The sequence below is a fragment of the Dermacentor albipictus genome, chromosome 1 (genome assembly GCF_038994185.2).
Source record: "Dermacentor albipictus isolate Rhodes 1998 colony chromosome 1, USDA_Dalb.pri_finalv2, whole genome shotgun sequence".
Classification (NCBI taxonomy): domain Eukaryota; kingdom Metazoa; phylum Arthropoda; class Arachnida; order Ixodida; family Ixodidae; genus Dermacentor; species Dermacentor albipictus.
This window is the reverse complement of record NC_091821.1, coordinates 380,342,198-380,363,682: the sequence shown is the minus strand read 5'-3', so window position 1 is coordinate 380,363,682 and position 21,485 is coordinate 380,342,198. Positions and strand designations below refer to the sequence as shown.

The 21,485-nt window shown below is 50.6% G+C and overlaps 1 protein-coding gene across 2 annotated transcripts in view; it reads left to right on the top strand.

Annotated features, from left to right (window-relative positions):
- The window catches only part of ClC-a (chloride channel protein 2), a 130,889-nt gene that overhangs the window by 45,520 nt on the left and 63,884 nt on the right, over positions 1-21,485 (top strand). The window lies entirely within an intron of this gene.

The window sequence follows — 21,485 nt, the reverse complement described above, 5'->3', positions numbered from 1 at the left end:
CACTTGGCAATCACTATTCGCCAAAGACAGATAGTTGACAGGATGTTACTAGCAAGTCGTTAGGATATATAAAGGTGGTTAATAAATAGTCATTGCACAGTTTTTAGGAAGCAAATAAAAATTTTATTCAGAGATAATCAAAGCTTACTTTTGCAATATATAATTGCAAAAGTAATTACCTCTGGATAAAATTTTTATGTACTTTCTAAAAACTGTGAAGCGACTATTTATTAACCACCTTTATACATCCTAACGACTATCTAGTAATATCCTGTCAACTATCGGTGGCGAATAGTCGACAGGATGTTACTAGCAAGTAGTTAGGATGTATAAAGGTGGTCAATAAATAGTCGCTTCACAGTTGACACTTTCTAACGACATAAGATAATAAGCAGTCGGTAAGAATTCTATCGACATTTTATATCTATACTTTCAATTCAATATCGGTGGCCAATAGTCGGCAGGAGGTTACTAGGAAGTTGTTACGGTGTCTAAAGACGTTTTATAGAATGTCGATAGGTTCTAGTAACATTTGTCTAAAGACGGTTTATAAAATGTTACTAAAATTTTTTGTAAGGGTTTGGTGAAGTATGCTCGCAGCAGAGCTAGAGCGGCGCGCTCTAGCGCTGTAGCAGACGACGCGAAGCGCCCTTAGCTGCACAGAACCATCTGTGAATCCAAGGATAAGAAGAAGTAGAAGAAAAGACGCCTGCCTTGGGCGAGCTAGCAGATATCACTACCCAAATTCAAACCAAGTTTGCCATCCTACAGCCCCACGTCATTCTCAAGCCTATATAGTATTTACGCCACCGCGTAAGGTTGAGCCACAACCTCGCCTTGGCCTCCTTGCTGTAGCCTGGGAGTGTTATTTCGGTTCAATCGGAACCGGTTCCTGAACCGGAACTACCGGAACCATGTTTTTTTTCGTCGACATTTTGCTCATACGTATGGTGCGGTCGCTCGGCGCGAACATTTTTCGCTGCACCGACAATCGGGTACAACTTTAGATGGCATTAGCCCCTCAAATGCGGATGCCCACGAGCCTCCACCCGGCCAATGAGCGCGCTCTCTAGACTGACGTCATGAGCCGGACAGCCGGTGACGCCGCCAACGGAGGACATGGCAGCCCACGCTTTGAGCTGGGCCGAGTCGCGTATGCTGGACTATTTCTTTAGTCGCGGATGCAATCGGCTACCGCTTTTTGATCATCTGGGCGGAGCCTCTCCTGCCTTAAGTTGTACCCGACTGTAGTCGCCCTAACAGCTTCGATGTAGGAGACGTGGTGTTCCACTTCTTCGTGTTGCTCGTTTGATTGTTCGTTTCGACTTTTTATTGCTTTTCGAGACTGTCACGCACGCTCTCTATTCCGAGGCGAAAACGCGTGCTATTACTGAAAAAGTGCGCACTTAAATGAAGCTTTAGCTCGAGTGCTGCTATCTAAATACATGTAAAAGGAGAATTCGTTTTTCTCGGCAACCACTGCACCAAATTTGACGGGGTTTGTTGTATTTAAAAGACAAACTTAAAATCTAGTGGCTGTTGGTTTCGAATTTTTGAGTTAGGTCGTGAATTTTTTATTAAAAATTGCCAAAAATTGAAAATTTTCAGAAAACGAAACTATCAAGTTTACAGCTCTGTAGCTCAACCACTAAAAATGATAAAACAATTCTGTGAAATGCATCTAATAGTACATCTAAAGCGGACAAAGTTGATATGTTACACATGAATATAAAAAAAAAATATTCATAGGGAAATACAACTTTTGCAAAACCGTCGTAACCAACGTAACAAATTCACGTAAAATGTAAAATGGCATATTGAATTTGTCCGCTTTGAATGATCTAATGGATGCCGTTTACAGAACTGCGATATCTGTTCTTGATGCAGAGCTATGAATTTGTGAACTTCGTGCTTCTATATTTTTCAAACGGTCAAACATTTGAAAATCGTTTTAAGAAAATTCATGCCCTAAATCGAGATTCCGCTTTGAGCAGTCACTAGAATTTAACGTTCTCTTTCAAATGCAACAAATTTCATCAAAATCGGTCCAGGGGTTATCTGATAAAAACGTTTTTGCGTTTTACATGTGTTTGAATAGGCCGCGTCGGAGTTGGGCCCGAGCTAAAGCTTCCTCTTAAGAACTACTTGCGGATTCAAGGAACTCATTCTCTTTAAGCTTAACTGCTTGGAGCGTCACGCGATTCCTTTTGTCTATCAATCTGGTCTCTCTCTCGCTGCCGTCAGCTATCGTTTTGGCTACCGCAGCTGGTAGAGCGTCAGCCCCGGACAGAGACGATAATCCCAGGCTCGTCTTCTGGAACTACTACGAATTATTTGGCAACGAAGTACCAAATCTTGGTGTTCTTTTTTCGAGGTGAACAATTGCTCTCTCTGTAGCATTGCGCTACACTGGGAGCCACGTGCCAATGTTTTTTTTTTTTTCTTGCGAATTGCAGTAGTTGTGAGTAAGTTGTAGGCGCCACCTTGCGCGGCCGTTGTGTAGTGAAGCGAACCCTTTTACGCGAGCGCCCTATGTTGTAACGGAAGCGCGTGAAAGCTGGCACGATACGGCGCCACGGATCACTGCTCTATCTGTGTTTCGCCTGCGGGGCACACGCTGTATCTCTTCATTTCGCAGTTGGCTGTCTCTTTAGCGCAGTCAACACATTTGCTACCGGCGACACAGCTCGGGCTCAACATCGCGGAAAGCGCCAAGTGTGCTGTGGAGGCGCTCAGGCCTTCTGTCGAGCGGTTGTGTGACGACAAGCGGCGTAAATGCCCGAGTTAGCATACGTTCTTGTAGTGCCTATCGTAGCACATCATTGATTGATTTAGTAAAAGTGTGTGAGCGAGGGAAGTAAGAAAGGAACAAATGAATCAGCGACTTCTTAGTAAATAAATAGATAAATAAATAAATAAACAGCTAACCAACGGATCACGATGGCATTATGCGAATGAAATAGCCTATAAGAGAGACATTAAGCAAATAAGAAGGAAGAAACGGGCCTTCTGCCTTCTCTTCAGCGGCTCTTTTAATTGACTCGTTCGTCACGGAGAAGCGCGACACCCGTGGTGACACCCGTCCTCCTCCTTCTCCTGCTGTGGCTAATTGAATGGGAGGACGTCGCCTTTGCCACTATGCTGTGGGGAGGCTATTGGGCGCTGTACACTGCGCTCGCACGCATCGTGTCGAGGGCACGAATACCTCAACGAGTGCCGTCTCTGTTCGTACGGTGTGTGTGCTTCTTTCTCGCCGAAGCAGTTACCGAGGTCAGGAGGCGCCTCGATCGAGGCTTTGTTGATCGAAGGGAGTGCGTTGCCGCGCAGCCGCTGTCCGTTATCTCCCGAGCGGAAGGCTCGCTGCGCTTGCACGGAGCGGAAGTGCCTGTACCGCTTCCGTCGACATACACCGTGCAACGGGCGCGTACCGTTGCCAGAGAGCTGCGACCGCGTTCCGTTCCGATTTGGGTAAACAATATGAGCGAATCGCGAGATAAGCGGAATACCGCAGAGGACGTCTCGACGTCTACAAATGGTGGCGAAATGCGCCTGCGGTTGCCCCTCCGTCCACACACCGCGATTCTCGAGAAATGGCGAAGCGAGAGACTGTCCCTACCGTTTTCCGTCATCTTGTGTACGGATCACCAAGATCCATTCTTTGAGATGAGTGGCTCGGATGAAACGGTAATGCGATAAACAACCGCGGCAGCGGATGTGGCACCCTAATGCTCACAACAGGGTGGAACAGCCGCCGATTTTGAGAAGCTGCCTGATCGAGAACGCTGTCACGGAAGTGCACGCTCGGCCACTTCAGGGCCTCTGCGTTGCAACATCGTTTGTCTTCTCAGTCCTTCATACCGTAGAAGCGCGAAGCGGGCTAGTCGGTCGATGTTACTAGCATCAAGGCAAATAAGTACAAGAGAAGCCATAGAGTGAGAAGAACAAAGAAACGCAGGGCGAGCGCTTTCAGTGTCGCATTATCTTGAAAGACTATATACGGTCGATCGTGAGGGGCGAATTGCCTGCGGTGATCATCTACCTCGACAAGTACGCAGTTGTGCGGTCCTCGTTCCGCTGAGGCCTTTGACCATTACGTGCGTCATTTATCCTTCGGCTCACGTTTCCCACTCGGCGCGCCATGGTATACCACGGGATATCGTCCAAGAGTACTTCCGAGGTCGTCACCAAGTATGCATCCGCCAAAGTGGCAGCATGTCCGGAAAGGGGGAGGGGGGGGGGGAAGTTGGAGAAAAAAAAAAAAGGGCGAAGCCAGACAACTGAGTGGGCCTCGAGCGCCGACGTAGCTCCACTCCGTGAGCGCCCGATGTGATGCGCACATCTTTCGCCGCCATTACCTAATGAGCTGGGGCTTTCAGTGACGGCACTGTCTATACCAGTGCCGCCCCATCTGTCATCGGCTGTCTCAGGCAGCACCAAGTTGGAAAATTGGCGGAAGCCGAGCGTCTGCCTTTCGGAGAGTGTCACCTAGTCTTACTTTTATATTTTAATTACCCTTAGTGCCTTCGCGTGCTTCAGATACAAGCGTAGTAGTTTTTTTCGTTGTTACCCGAATGAGATAAACAGACACGCGTTGAGTGTTGTTTGGAAGGTATTGTTCTCCTCGTTGTTTTGAGTTTCGTCGCCGAGCATGTACCCTCTCTTGCCATACGGTTGGCTTCGGATCTCCTGCCTCTCTTTTTCATCCAGTCAACGCATCACAAATGTATATTGGTTTCGGATGTGCTGCCTACGGAACTTTCCTACAGTTTTCGGGTGCTCTCGACGGGCCTTTTTTCTTTCTTTAGTCCATCTCCAGAAACGCGACCAGTCGCATGTAGCCTGACGCTATAGTCACTGTGCATTATGCAGTAGCAAGGTTGATTTTACTCCATCCTCCGTGGATTTTGCTCAGCAGCAATAATTCGCCAAGAAAACGACGACTCTAGCTCTTGAGCATCGGCGAGCTCAACTCCTTCTTGCCTGCTGGGCTGAGGAGGACAGCGTTATATGTAGGCACGGCAAACAACGAGAAAGTGCAGGACACAACGTCCCGTCATGTCTCGCGCTGTTTGCGTCATCATTATGTGGTAGCCCAACTTTCAAGTTCTGTAGTTCCGCTACCATCGCTTTGTGGCGTGCCTCTCTTAACACGCGAGTGCAGCTGGGCTGCGGATCCCTGCAAACCGAGCAGAGACACCAACAAGATACAGGGGTTTTGTGACTTGGTGCTGCATTTTCACGGTACACCGGAGTCCAGGGCTTTCAATTAGGGACACTCAAACTGCGGCGTATTGTCGGATTCGCCATCCATAGTCATCTCCGACTGACTCAAAAACGTCGCCGGGCCGGAATTCGACGCCCCGGCGTGTTCTTGGCTCCTGGCTTGTCTTCGTCGTGCAAGTGCTTTCTCCGCGACCGTGGCCAAAGTAGGATCTGTAGGAGCTGCGGTCCGGCACCCCCCGGGGTCCAGGGGCTGTGCTTGCCTGCCCCCGCGGCGGAGCCTCCGGCGGTGTTTCCATGCGGCAGCGGACGCCGCCGTCGCGTTCAACGCGCGGTCCGCGAGCGCCCCGCTGTGGGTCTTCCCTTGGCGGCGGCGGCGGCGGCAGGGGGTGCGCGCGGAGGAAACTGGTTTTTCCTGCAGTGTTGTCGCCGCCGCCGTCTGGCTCCCCCCTGCCCCCGCGGCGCGCAGCCCTTGGCAGCGGGCGGGCTCCCGCCGGCTGCTCGGTCAAAGCCGCCGGTCTTTTGTCTCGCTGTCCGACTGCGCCGGTCGGCCGTGCCGTTGACGCCGTCGCTGCGAACACTTTCGCTCTCGCCCCGCCGGCACGCGAGATGTGGCGCGGGCGGGCGCACGCGATGCTTCGATTCGCGAGGAGGAGGACGCCGGTTGTTCGTCTTTTGACGCCCGTGCGAACTGCGCCCCACTGCTCATCGCTGCGGCTCGGTGTCGATAGCTGTCGTTGTCGGGGGACGTCGCGTGGCTTGTACTTTGGTTTGGGGTCGGTCGATCGTGGCTCACGACTGCCTGCTTGCAGGTTTGGTGCCCACGAATGCGTCCTTGCGGTTAATGTGTTAAAGGTCGAAGCTCGGAGTGGAGCGCGCGTGTTGGTGATAGCAGTGTGCTTCAATTGACTATACCCACTATAGGAAAAGCTTCCCCGTTTAAATCTTTATGTGCGTAAACCCACATTCTCGCGTGCGCTCGATATTTCCAGGTGTATCACTATCTTTATTTTACTTTATCTTTCTAGTAATCTGACCATCTTCTTCCTGGGCCTGACTTCTCCCTTCGGCCTATACCTTACAAAATAACGTCTAGAAGACTATACGCTGCCTAAAGTCTCTGTTTTTCAGTAAAATGCTATCTCCCTCTCTTATCGTACGTAATTGCGCAGAATTCATGCGGAATCCGTGTCATTTTCGTACCTTACAGAAGTGTGGGAATCCGGATCGTAGCACCAGTGCAGTTACACTTGTTGCAACGCCGTTCACATCTAAACCGCACCTGTGCGTGTATATTCTACCACGTCCGTTGGATTGAACAACTGAACTAGATTATGCCACACAGCCACTGGAGCTACCCTCGGACGGTAGCTGCGCTCATATGTGGCCTATCGCCTGATCCATAAAGGGACAGACGAGCTTCGTCCCGCACCTGCAGGAGCGAACAGAAACGAGCTGTAGCTGCTGCTGGTGGTTCCTCATTTGCGTACACGGCAAAAGCTCACGCTTGAACTCTGTGCGGTGAGCGCGGAGAGGATACCCAAAACAAGCCGCTTGGTTTATTCCCTTTTCGGCGACGTACTTAGTGGTCCATCAACTGTAGCTCACGCCTGGCACTCTCTTTTTGGACCATGCATATTACGCAATTGAGGTTCCAGGAATTGATGCGGTACTCGTCCACGCGACCATGAAGGCACGTCATCATCTAGGATAAACGTGGTAGTGAGGTTGCAAATTTGTACGGACCGTACGTCTATATACCTATAGCGCCTGTGTAGCTCTAAGACGATCGATCGATCAATCAATCAGTCAATCAATCAATCAATCGCGGCAACGCAGCCTTCATTGGAGCCTTAATTTGTGCGACTCTAGTCTGACTGACTTTGGCCGTTGCGTTCCATCACTCTGCAAGGAACACGTGTCGGGAGGGCCCGCTGAGACCACCGCCGTCAAGCCCTCTTGCGTCACCGCACGTGCGCGGTCCTCCCCCTCATCCAGGGAATTACGCCACGGCTGACGACGCTCTTAGGCGCGCGTAAAAGTGCGCAAGCGCGCTGCCACGTCTCCGCCGCCGCAACGCTAGCTTGCACGCTGACGCTCTTTTTTTCTTCTGGGAAGCGGCTGCCGCAAGACGTGGGGGGTGCGTACCGTGCACCTTGGCGAAAGAGGATTGCGGCGAAGGCCTTGTCGTGCGTGCCTATTCGTCCGACGATGCCGTCTTGCACGCCGTGTTTTCGGAATGGTCTCGTCTCTGCAGTCGCGCACGCACGCCGGTGATCACCTCCCCGTCCGCCGTGTCACAGACGCCACAATGTTGTCTTGATCACGACTGTTGTGAAGTATCTTGGGTATACCTTCCCCCCTTACACAATGCCTATAGGGGCCTGTAAGGTGTCTTTAAATAAATAAATAAATAAATAAATAAATAAATAAATAAATAAATAAATAAATAAATAAATGGCTGTGGCTTAGCTAAGGTTAAGCCCAGGATGCGAAGCATGCTACCCTTTATTTTAGTTGTTGAACCACTGTTTAGCCTGGTGAACTGCTGTTGCCTGGCTATATTTGGTTCGGCTAGACGAAGAAACAACTCATGCGTTACTCTGTTTCGCCTTCAAGAGTGGAACGCGACAGCGTTCCCGTCGACCCGCCAAGGGGTGTAAGACAATGGGCTACGGCGCAGCGACTACGCGCCCCGCATTGGACGCGGTGAGCGTCGAGCAACGCAGCGTTCGGCGCGGCAACGAAATGTGCGCCTGAGCAAGCGACGCACGCCTGAGTCTTAGAAACAGCTCGTTTCTAAGGCAACACCGCATTCACTAGAGGCCCATTTGTACCGCTTTGAAGCATCGTACTCGTGGCTCAGTGGTAGCGTCTCCGTCTCACACTCCGGAGACCCTGGTTCGATTCCCACCCAGCCCATCTTGCAAGACTTGAGCCAAAGCCACCTAGAAAATCAGTCGCTGTAGCACGCCGCAACCTTTGCTTCTCATTCCAACGAGCAGCTCTGTCTCCAGGAGGCATCTCACCTCGTGAGTGTCTAGCAGAGGCAAGCGCAGCTGCTTATATACCGCCGCGACGCCGCGAGCGACGGCGCGAGTCGGAGCCCCGTTTCTCCTCTGTCGTGACGTCACGGTGTCACGTGGTATTGAAGGCGACACCGCCGCGCCTGAGGAGCTGGGTTGAGCTCTCGTAATATGCTTCGCATAATAAATAATGGATGGCTGCTGAACAGCACTTGTTGATGACGAATGGTTAGGCTCCACTCACACTGCGAGTAGCGCGAAAGACGGATGAGCTGTAGAAGACGACACGAACAGCGTCTGGATTTTGTAGTCTTTTCGGTCGGCCTTGTCTCGGCATGCTTTTAGCAGCGTGGAATTTCCGAACGTGTTTTATTACCTACGTCAGTAAACCTCTTCTGACATGTTGCCAGTGTTGACAAGTGGGCCTAAGGATGCGCCTGATGAGTTTGTTTGTAGCGTTGGGCCATGATGACCCGTCTGTCAAGGGTGAGACCGCCTTGTATACGTATGCAGCTTCTGGTGAGGATCGGAATGCGGTAGCCCAATGACTATGCACGCTATTCTTGTTGCTGCAAAGCTCGATGACTGAAGCGCTTCAACTCTGGCGCACTCCACCCACGGACACACACTCTTTAGTGGCTGTTCGTTCTTCGGAGCACTCGGGCAAGCTAACACATCGGCGAACTTGTGACGTGAATCGAAGCTTCGCTTCAGCGATGGCTCCCCGTTTTCGTCCTGCCGTACTTGCCTGCTCAGCTGGACTCTGCGGACACTTCACCAAGGCTGCTTCTCTATTGCTCGCCGATGTGCACTCGTGTGCCAGAATTTATGCTCGTGTAGGAGCACGTGGGGCGCCTACATTGGAAGCCGGCTGCACGTATGTAGACGATGTATTACACGATAACGTGACCATCACTCACTTATACGTGGTGATAAATAAATGGGAAACCTAAATGTATGAGGGGATCCTTTACCGACCGTGCTTCGGCGACAAAGGATCGACGGTTCACCGTTATGCTTTACAAAATCAGTTCTATTTGCTCTCTAGAGTGAACATGTTAGAAATTCAAAGGGAATATCTTCTCGGTGATTATGTTGCAGTGTTGTTGAAAAAAAAAAGTGAACTCTACTCAGACTCGCGATATGTCATACACTTAAAATAATATGTTCTTTAGAAAGAGCCCTTATACTAATCGACTGACTACACCGTAACCTTTTGCTGACAACACTACATTTTTAGCATCGGTCTTGTGAATTGCTGTCTCGACTCTAAAGTTCACTAAGACAGCCAAATTACATGTTCTATACATAGTCAAGAGAAACGTCCATACATTTTAAAATATTGTCGCTATGGCGCAGCTTTTTCCCACTTTCATTGGTATACGTGCAGCTAAATTTTGAGGCGCTGCGGCTCGCGTGCTCACCGAGTCGGACTAGTGCCCAGTCTTGGCGACCCTGCAGTCCTTTCATACTTGCGGCGCTATATATCTCCGATTGCTTCAGAATGCGCAAAAACTCCGTCACGACGAAGGAGTCTTTACGTGAACTGCGGTGACACACTTCTTCGTTTCTTCGCGTTGCTAACAAGCTCCAGCTATTCGCCGGCTTTCGAGAATCGTCGTGGGCGCGCGAAATTACTTATAGCGTCAGTGTTTTGGCACGCCCACCCGTCTTCGTATAGCGCGTACAGGCGGTCCTCGTTCTGTCAGCCGACCCGCAGATGATGCGCTGGCGGATACGCGATTGGAAAAAGAGAGCGAACTGGCTTCCTGCCATCGCGTCGTTCGCGTCACGACTGCTTGCGGCGTCCTCGAGCGATCTCGCGAGCCAAAGTGCAGCACGCCTCTGTAAGGTGAAGGATTCATTGCGCGCAGCTTTGGCAACGCCGACCGACAGTGCCTGTGTATGCAAATCAGCGCGAGCGCGTTCAAGGAAAGGGAGCGCGCCGTCGGCCTGCGGCGTTCAAAGGCGCACGCGCGCAGTCGCCCTTCCGACGGCTGCGGCGGTTACGCGCGCGTGCGTTGCGGTTGCCGCCGCGGCGCTCCTGGTTTCGGGACGCCGCGCGGAAAAACGCGTGAAGAGCGGCGGGGCGCCGAGTCCTCGGCGTGGCAGAGGCACGTGTCGCGCGGTGGCTTGCGTCATCACTGCTGGAGGAAGAATCCGGGTCGATTCGGCGCTTTGTATACGGCGCCGACCTGAGGCAGGCGAGCCTCGTCCCCACATCGCAGCTCGTGCACGCTCGACCCTCGCTCGCATCCTGCACCGTGGCCTCACCCGGTGTATCGCTCGTATATATGCGCTACTCGGCGCGGCTGAAGGTGTGACGACGCGGAATGCGTGCCCGTCGCGCTCTTGTATATCAGTCCTTGCTATAGAGACATCGATGCTGTGGCTCCCGCAGCGTGTGCAAAGGGGCGTGCCTGCGTAAACTCGCTTTTCGTGACTGTTTGAAAGCGCTCTGCCCGGAAAGTGGCCGCAGAATTCGACCAAGAAGAGAAGGTGACGCGGCTACTCGGGGCACTCCGGAAACCCCGAAGAATGAGGTTGCCCATGCGTTGGCGACCGCGATCACAACCAGCCCTGCGCACATTTTCTCCTTCCTTGCCATATTACGCACGGCCATGACGGGAAAAGAAAGAGTCAACCAAGTTCCGACGCTAAAGAAGGCAAGGTCTGACTGGCAACTTGGTGGTTGAAATGATTCGATGATTAATGTAGGATATATATATATATATATTCTGCCTCTTTTTCATGTTCTTTAGTCACTCATTTCGTATCTTATTCTATCGTGTTTCACGCGCAATTACATCGACCTTGTCCTCTTTAGCGTCAACGATTGCCCATTTTTATAGCGAAGCTGTCTATGGCTAGGATCATGGTTTTTTTTTCCGCGGCGTAACGTCGATATAAAAATATCATCATCTATGGCTCATACCCCCAAATGCTATGGCTCATACCCCCGTAAGGCAGAGGCTATAAGTACTCAGCAAAGTGAAATGAAATGTGCTTTATTGGAATCACGCGTACAACGTACAGAACAGCTTACGTTTCAATAAGGAACAAGCTCAAAACAAGCATTCGAACCACATAATTAATGATAAGGCGCTCCGGCGCCTGCATTCAATGAGAATCACGTAGCGCCCCCCCCCCCGTAATTTTCCGGTAAATATTACTGTTGCGCAAGCTGCCGCGGCGACGGCAGCTTGACTATAGCATACGAAGCAGGGAGTGACGTAACTACGCTTTCTTACGTAAAAGAAGAACCTGCGTAGCAACTGATTTGTGTTGTGACAGTGCTATGCGAAGGCCACGTATAGTGAGGACTCCTGAAGAGCAGCGTGCATACGAGGCGCAGCGAATTTCTCTTCTCTTTGGTCCACTCATTGTAGGTGCACGAAGTAGCGGCGCAAGCCAAGTCGCAGGCCGTCGAAACGTCTTAGGCTAATAATTCGGCTAAGTGCATGTGAATGTCGCCACGTGAATAATTTAAACCCATGTCTCAATTGGCTTCGTTGTCCAACTATCTTCACAGTGGGGATTGTAGGCCATATTTTTTCAAGAGGCCAAGTGGGCCGATCCCCGAGATAGTGTAGTGTGCTGTACTATATGTAGTTAGTTTTCGATTATATTGCTGCTAATTACACACGCACCATTGGTTGTACCTACTTTGCGATTAATTCCCGCTTCTTTTGGGCACCGCTAAAGCCGCATTTCATATATACGATTGGCTTGCGGCCAAGTGAACTCGCCCCATTTCCCCAAAGTGTGCCAAAAGGCGGCTTTGCCTCACCATGTATGTAATTACGGCGGTGCACCCTTTACAGGATTATGGTTCAATGTGGTTAATATTCGTGTATATTGGCACTCATTACGTCTGTACCGTTAATGTTACCTATTGTGCGACTAATTGTCGCTTCTTGTTTTGTGTAGGCCTTCATTTTGATACATGTTGCGACTCGCTACGATGCTCTGGAGGCGCGATAGGGCCGTTTTTATTTCTGGAACTGGTTACAAGATACGCGGACCCCAAATACATCAAACCCGTATAAGTCAGCTAACATGTTGTATCCGAAACGTAAGCAAGAAAGAAGCAAGCAACTGCCATTCATGATACCCATCAACAATATCCCCCTGTACTAAAAAAAATGCCAAGGAGTGCGAAGGTCATCGTGCAGAAGACACGCAACGGCTTCGCTCTCATGGCAGATGTGCCGCAGAAATGGCGTACATATATACTTAAGGAAACAAACATTTGAGAGCAACGCCGATGAGGAGCCAGATGCAGCGCCGCCGCCTCAGCGAGAGCCGGAAATTACAACTGTGGTCAAATCCCTTCACTGCAACGCGGTAGCGGCACTCAACGTTCCACACCCGCTCTGGACCTGCCACTGGTGGGAAGCGCCTCACTCCGGTCGCTGTGGTTCTTCACCCTGTATGGAAACGAATATTTATGGTAATATTTAAGGCATCGTGCCTAGAAAAGGCCCAAGGCGCCACTTTTTTCGAATTAAGCAAGTTGATCAATGAATAAATTAACACTTATCTACGTAGCGAATTATGTATACAATTAATTTGTGTCATATGTCGCTTTCTAGTGGCCGTACAAGAGCACTCCGAACTGCTATATAAGCGTGCTCTCGCGAGGGCACTTTTGAAGCAGTTCTGAGTGTTCCTGCTCGCCCACGGAAAAGCGCTGCTATACACTCTGTTGGTATAGACGTTTCCATTGAGGGGGGAGGTGATCTGTGAGAGTGAGAGCCTCCTCTCTGTACTGTTGCGCGCATGTACAAAAGCCCGCGCTGCAGCTTGTGCAGCGCTTTTGCGGGGAGGTCACGCGTAATTATAACAGTCCAGAGGGCGTATTATGCCGACGCACAGAGAGATTTCGATGGCTGCCGCGGAACAATTGCACGAAATCGACGGACGCGATGGAGGCCCATGCTTGCGCCACGCCGTGGCAAGCGGCGGTCTATCTACATAGTCGAAGCATCTGCATACTGTTCCCCCAGCTCATTGGTTATAGCGAAGAAAATTGCACAATATGTAGCGAAGCGTTTGCATATATTTAGGGCACTGGCAAACCAGACTCGTAGGACTTGCGAAAGAGTTCACTGTGTGAACTCTCCTGTATATATAGCTTCGTTGTCTTTGGTGTGTGTGTTGCTCAGATCGGCATTCATCTGCGAAGGCTTTTTGATGATGACGATGATGATTAATCGCACGTTCTTTAAGACGGGGCGGGGATCATGGCGAACGGGGCTTTTTTGGACCGGGAAATCAGTGACACCTATCGGATAAATCCACGCACCGCATCAGTTGGTGGTGTGCGCGCTTAAATCGCTTGTGCGTGCCGCAGGAGCGCGATTTGTGCGTGCACACACATAGCTTCTATGCGCCTCTCCGTGTAGTCCTCACGCACAGTGGCTTCTTCTACAAGCGACTGCGGCGTCTCGCAAGGATGCCGGCGGTATATGTACGAGGCCGCACGCATGCGCTCGCAACGGTTGCCGCGAGGACTCTCATTCACGGTCGTCCAACGCAATGTAGACAGCCAGCGGCTGCGCGATGTTCGATGCGTGGTTCGGAGGCTTTCCGAGCGAGGGAGACGGAGGTGCGTCTGGCAAGTCGACAAAACACGGGGATGCTTAATTACTCTGCTGGCACCTGTGACCCCCGCTCTTGCTGATGACACGCCACGCGTCTTCTGTGTCCAAGATAGAGGTGCCGTTCTGTTATGACGAGATGAAAGAGTCTGCATTGCGCCACAGGGCTTCTGTTTGCAGCGCGGCCCTCCCCTCCGCTTTCATTCCCTTTCATTCAAGCCCGGTGTTGTGTTGACGGTCCCTGGCGCGTGACGCTTGTCGCGGCTGTCTGTAGTCCAGCGCGGGAGAGTTACTTCTGGCTGGGATGTCTGTGCGCTGTCTCCTCTAATCCTTTTGTATACCTGTTCGAGACGCTATTCCCGTACATGAGCGCTGAGGTCCACTTAATTACACGACGTTGCCTAAGAGCGCGTGTGCCGTACTCGGCGCTTGCGTCGATGGCCTTCAGTTCCCACCGTATAATTTGCTCGCAAAGTAATCCGCGCTGTGGCGTACGTATCGAGAGTGCGAGATCTACGAAGGAAGACACTGAAGTCGTTGGAGGCACCCGGGCGAGTTGTAACCGTAGACGCGCAATGATAGAGCTTAGTGGCTGTATGGCCGCGGCCGTTCGACGGAAACGCACAGGGGCAGGCACGAGATCGCAGGTTCGGCTACGGGCCGCGGCGGCCATGATATTGTCATTGTGAGCGAACATCAATGCGAGCTGACCCGTTTGATAGTCGACGCTGAACAGATTTCGGCTTTTGGTGTACATAACACATGGCTATAGCCATGTATTAGCAATCCATGTGGAATACTGTAAAACAAGAAGCTATATTTTCTCACTAAAGGGCTGTGCGAATATTCGAAATTTCGAATACGAATAAAATACTCCTTGCTATTCAATTCGCATTCGAAATGAAGCCGGCCGTCTGTCCTAATGTCATAGTGCATCGAGCGTTATGGCGTTCGATGCTTTTACAATTCGTTGCTTGTACCGTCCGGATGCTTCCTGTAAACCGAAACCGAAATTTGGGGCCGAATTCACAAATATTTTTGTTCGTAAGAGCTATTTGTCATTGACTGACCGCCGTAGGTAATAACATGTCAAGCATTATCGTTGGCTGACGTCGGTTCTTACGAACTGTTTTAGCGTAAGAACGTTTTTGTGAAATCGTGTCCTGGTTTGTAGAAAATAATAAACCTTATATTAAATTATTTCGGGCGCTGTGGTGCTTGCCAGTAACTCTTTTGGGGTTTGAAGGGTTTTAACCTTGTGGTACCTGAAAAAAAACACACAAAAAAACAAGAAAAGTCTGAAACGTCGCGTGAGTACACCTTTAACGTTCTTTGCCCGCACAGAACACTGTTGCGGCGCGGCGCCTTCGCGCTCCTGGAACGAAGAACGACCGTCGCAGGGGAAAAGAGAAAGAAACAGCCTCGATCCATGCGATTGCTTCCTCCGTTTGCGATCCCGTGCTGATTGCAGCGAGCGAGCAGCCATCAATTGGCCATGGATGCCGCTTGTTTGCGTCGATTAACCTTCTGCTGTACTCGCGCTGCTGCGACGGTCGATCGTCTCGCATCTGCTGGGATGGGGGGTTATAGCTTCCTCTGAAGCTGACGCATCAACGTCGTGGGCTCAGCGGACTGTTCTTCCTCCGGCCTATGCCCCGCTGGCGCCGTCGCAGAAGACGACCGTCGAGGCAAGGAGAGACAGAGAGAAAAAAAAAAAAAAGAGCGAACCCTGCGGTTGTTCTGTCTGCGTTCGCAGCGGGCCCGACTGGGGCGGCCGAACAGGAAAATGAATCCTTTTCACGTCTACTGTGTACCCGCTGTTTACGTGATTACACTTCCGTCAACAGTGGCGAAAGCGAACTGCTGCTGCCGGTGGTCAGCCCCTGGAATGCGGCTGCCGGGCGCCTTCTTTCTTTCTTTCTTTCTTTCTTTCTTTCTTTCTTTCTTTCTTTCTTTCTTTCTTTCTTTCTTTCTTTCCGTCTGTCCCTCGTTCCCTTCGTGTCCACAATGCACTATAGCTTCTCCCCTGCCTTATTTTTGCAATGGTCGACGCAGTGAACCCTTCTCTCTCACAACTCGAAGGCGCTCCGAGGCTTGGTCCGAGTCATGCGTTGTGGAAATGACGGGAATAAAATCGGGGACCCATTATGGCTGAAGGCAGATTTGCTCTCGACGGAAACCGGCTGGAAGCATCTTGGCCAAACACTTCGCGAACGCACACACCCAGCTGTTCTGGCCGCTTGACGATAGCGGCGAGTGGTTTCTGCTCGTAAACACGCGGTCTATATAGCTGGCTGCGCACCAGATTTGCGAACGCGGGAGAGGCAGCGCGATGTTTGTATCCTTCGTTTGTGTTGTACCGCGGAATACAACACAAACACGCTTTTCACAAACACGGCACATGCGACTTGTCAACATGTAGTTTCTATCTACAGGATTTTTCTTTTTCATAACTTGCGAAGGTGTGTACTGGTGACTAGTAAGAGTCAAGCGTGTTTTAGGGATCAATATGTTCTAGCTGCAGAGGTTGAAAGAAGCGCGCCTCCGGCTATACCTCGCTTTACATGTAGGGAAAGTATAAGCTTGCTTCAAGAAATAAATGCGACACTGGTGATCGAATAGGCTATTATATGCTTGGCGTCAATTGCGTGCATTTGGACGTGAAGTGTGTTGTTGAGATCATGAAGCTCTGCGCGTACATTGTGAATAACTCAAGGTCACGAACTTGTCCGCTCACTTAAGTTCCTTGTTTTCCATGGGCCATCTGGCTTCCGTATATATATATATTTTTGCTTCTTGTTTTCGGTTAAGGCTGCCTGTCCTCGTTTCCGTCTCATACGTTTCGTCTCTGTGTCTTGCGCTCGTTGGGCTGTGACTCTCTGCGGCGACGCTTTGTGTTTTCGCTACGCGTCGCTCATCGCTTTGCCGTTTTGTATTCTTTTTTTTCCTTTATTTTCTCTTTTCCCGCGCGAAGGTGACTGAAGGTGACTACGAAGTACATCGCCGACTTTACTCTGGTGAATACACTCGTTTTCATTAAGAACACTCGAGAGGTAATCACGTTTTGGAATCACTGAAGAAACGAAGAAGGGCGAGTGAAGTTTTCGCTGAGCGAAAACTCTTATGGGGCCATTGTCAGGGGTGACAAATGCAAGTGAAGAAATGAGTGCACTTCATCAGTTTACACGTGCACTCTACTTCACTACACTAAACCTCACGTCACGTCAATCCGTCATTTCTCTATTCACACATCATTGCACTTCATTGCACCAAGGCTCGCGTCACGTAAATCGCCGAGTCTGAACAACGCGCCAATGTCAACAACAGCACCTGTCACTAGGCACTATTCTGCGAATGCTTGTGGAAGATTCCTTCTCACAGGAAGCTCCAATATGAGCAACATGATGTGCCGAAACATGATTACCTCTCGAGTGTTCTTAACGAAAACGGACATATTCACCAGAGTAAAGTACGCGATGTCCCTCTTGTTTACCTTCCGTCACCCTCGCGCAGGGAAGGAAAAAAAGCGAAGAACAAAAAAAGTAACACGATGAGCAGCGAAGTGAAAACACGAACAGTCGCTGGAGAGTCACAGCCCAACGAGCGCAGCAAACACAGACGAAACGTATGAGACAGAGGCGACAACAGACAGCCTGAACTGAAAACAAGTAACAAAAAAAGCAAGCCGGATGGCCCGTGGAAAACAAGGAACTGAGGCAAGCAGACAGGTTGGCGCCCTTGAGTTTGCCCTTATGTGGTACGGGCAAAAAGACCAGGGCCCGTATTTGCAACGAAGCTTTTATGCGAGAACTGTTTGTATACACGACCAGTTTCCAGGCAGCTACCGATATTGTACATGTATATTTAGCGACGGCGGCGACCCAAGGCAAAGAAGCCTTACGGACGAGAGGCTTTGTGAAATCGACCTTACTCGCGACTACGTTGACACTTGTGCTTCGCTGTTCATCACTTTAATTCAGGCATCGTCTTTGCAAGATAAATTTTGAACGCTTGACCATTCCCCTTGCCTGCCGAGAAAATTCGCGTCATTAAGGTTTGCCCGTCGATTTTGCTTGCGCAGAATACAGGCCACCGCATCTTCGTTATGCGTCGCTGACGCTCAGCTGCTTGTCCATAGCGAGGTCAATTCCGAAGCCCAGTGCATTCGTAGGCCTGGGCCGATCGCGCAGGCAATGCACGGTTCAGGGCTTCCGGTGCATATAGCGATACTCATATGGTATACCACGGTAAGGAAAGCGCAGTGGAGAGAGAAGCTGTGCGGTGATTGTTTTACTGGTATCTTTATGTGTTCTGAACGCGTCCTTGGGAGAGTCGTGCACGTGCCTGTATCAAACTCACGGGCCGTAAGCTGTTCACCGCGGCGTGGTATTGTTGCTGGCCTCACCGCGTCTGGCAATAACCCTAGTGTTATACGGGGCAGCCGACGCAGATAAGCTAATGTGGACACGCGCACACGAGCGTATGCACGCGCCCAGCATACGGAGCCGAGTTCACAGCCTTTATTCACGCTCCTTTTTCTTTTGTTCACGGCCTTACGCTCGTCCTCCTCCATGTTTATTTCTCTTCACTCTTTTATTCCCCTTACCTCTTCCCCGTGCAGTACTGTTGAGGTCACCTCCTAAGCGAGAGACAGTTACGGTACTGCACTTATATTTTCTTTTTCCCATTTCAAAGTTACTTACTACTACTCTTTACTCGCCTCTGGCTTTTAGAGGCCGCCTCGAATGGAAAGGGTGGTTTTGCGTTGATGAATATGTGTCACATGTGTGTCAAAATGAGCCAGTAAGGCAGCTTATTCACCAAAGTTTCGCTAATTATAACTCGTCTGTGAAAGTTTATTCTGCCTACAAGCGAGGCAATTTGAGCGATTTTTGTTGGCGCACTACTACTTTCGAGGCAAAGCAAACCGTCGCCCTGTATGCATGAGGTAGCTAAGCTGTTGTCGTTGTTACCGCTGCCGTTATTATTCAAAAGGCGACGAGAGGCTGGGAAAATCCTATCCCGATGTGATAAAACAAAGACATCTGCTGATAAAGGAAAATAGCAAATTAAAGATGAAAGAACGACTAAATGTTGACGTCATGTATGCTACATGCATGTATTGCAGAATTATTTGATCATAAGTATGGAGAACCGTCGAATGCCTGCATATTTGTGAATGTAGCTACGTGTTACACGTGAATGGACGGCAACGTTCTCTTTTAGTGAGTCTACTTGGGTCAAGACTCAAGAACCGCGCATCTCTGTCATTTCCCGTATGCAACGTCGTGTCTCTCGTCAAATGAGAGGGGTGAGCTATATGGTCTGGTTGATCGAGGCTTGCCTCTTGTCAACAAATATTCGAAAACTCCTTAACGTGTCGGTCGATGACTGCGCGATTGACAAAACTTAACATTATGAAATTCAAATAAAAATGAAACTGTGGCCGAAGGTTGTGTTAAGGTACGTTAAAACACATATTTTTGTAAAACGAACCGAACAAAAATTTGAGTCGACGCACCGTTCCTTGCGCAAAGTGCGTGGCTGCACTGTTTTCGTCTGATGGCCCCTTATTTTGCCACGTTTTGATCACCGCTGCCATAGGAACGATTTAAGTAGCATGAGCGTAAGTTTCAGCCAACTTGCTATAAATAACGTTGGCTTTAGCACGGCTTAGCATTAATCGTGTTCGTCGGGCATCCACCTAAGTGTACTCTTCCTTTTTTGTCGTCGTCGTCGTCGTCGTCGTCGTCGTCGTCGTCATCATCATCATCATCATCATCATCAGCAGCAGCAGCAGCAGCAGCAGCAGCAGCAGCCTGGTTACGCCCACTGCAGGGCAAAGGCCTCTCCCACACTTCTCCAACTACCCCGGTCATGTACTAATTGTGGCCATGTTGTCCCTGCAAACTTAGTAATCTCGTTCGCCCGCCTAACCTTCTGCCGCCCCTCGCTACGCTTCCCTTGCATTGGAATCCAGTTTGTAACCCTTAATGACCATCGGTTACCTTCCCTCCTCATTACTTGTCCTGCCCATGCCCGTTTATATATATATTGAAGTGGACACTTTGCTCTTTTCATAAGTCAAAGGTGTTGCGCGCGCTACGTCGGCACGTGTCGAAGATGACGCTTTCACGGGGGAGTAATGAGTAAGAAGAGTGTGCAGTCAAAACTTGCGAGTACTTTGGGCAAACTTATCTCGAGCCCCTTTGACGTATCGTCGTTAGACAGAAACTCGCATTGTCGGCCACTTTAGTGCACGCGCGTGCCTTGACTTAAGGACTGGTGGCGAAAGTTGCGCCCGCGTGGCTTTAACGACATCACGACAGCATCGTCTCGCGGCGATAATCTTTGCAGTGCTACAGAAAAGGCGATGAAGCCTGTCTTTATGGACCTGTTGCACATCAGCGAGCGCGGCGAGTCTTCGAGGCTAATGGCAGCCTTTTCTCTCTCGTGGGCGTATTTAATGATTCGCAAGTGGCAGTTACGTGCGTGCATAGGCGTGTGCGTAGCGGTGATGAAGCATCGACAACGACTCCGTGGATGGTCTTCCGCGCTCGCTCGGCTGTAGAGCGAAAGCTATTGTGATGCGGCAGCGAAGGCTATGGCCTGGTTCTGCTGTCCTTGCCGTTTCTTTTTTCTGTTTTTTTTCTCGCATTACTCAGCGGCATGTGGATGTTATTCTGAAATTCGTGCGTCCTCTCTTTGGCCGATTTAAAAGCCATCCAAGTGAACAGGATGCGTATACTTGCGACGTACGCTGACCGTGAAGTTTATCGTAACGGCCTGCGCACTTGTTGTCACTGCGCGCTTCTTCGAATCTCATGGCGACGCATATATCATTCGCATCCGTATACCAATGCGGCGTATGCGAACAAATACAAGTAGCTGACTCGAGTTGGCGTCGCATCAGCCTCGGCGCAGAGACAGCCGCTTCTGGGGCGCGATTCAAACCTACATGGAACCTCGGTTCCTGTGCATCATTATAGTTAAACCCCGCGCTCGCGCTTGTGTATATGAGCATGGGGCCTCGCGGACTTCGAGCCGCACAGGGCGGTTAATTCGTAAAACCCGACAAAAGCGAGTCGATCTAAGCTTGCCGGGCAGAATTACACGCGTGCAAACGCGTCAGGTCGTCGGGTCGATCGAGTGTCCGTCACGTTGGGCTGGGTCAACTCGCCTGCATATGCTAAATCGATACCGACGCCCTCGGAACATTGCGTATACAAAATGGCGCGACCGGACGTACTTCCGTTGTATCGAGGGAACCAGGCGGAGTTCCGTCCGCACGCACGCTCTTTTGTCTTGCCTCGATGCGGATTGTACCGCTTGAATTACCGACGAATTCACGCGAACAAATATTCGTACAGGGCTGCTCCAGCCCTACCTCTGACTCGACTCGTTGGCGAAGGGGCGCAAACCTGCCTGAACTGTTGCGCGAAGCGCACGTGCCTCTGCTGTCGCCAGCGCTTGCAAATGGACGCTCGCGTTGCCCCTGCAGCTCTTCAGCAGAGAGCGTCGCGACATCGCACGCGGGGCTCTCGTTGGCAACGTGTGTAGGGCCGAAGCGCGAAGAGGGTCGACGTGTCGAGTGTTTGGTCTCGCATGGCCCCCGCCGAGTGCTCGTGCGAACCCA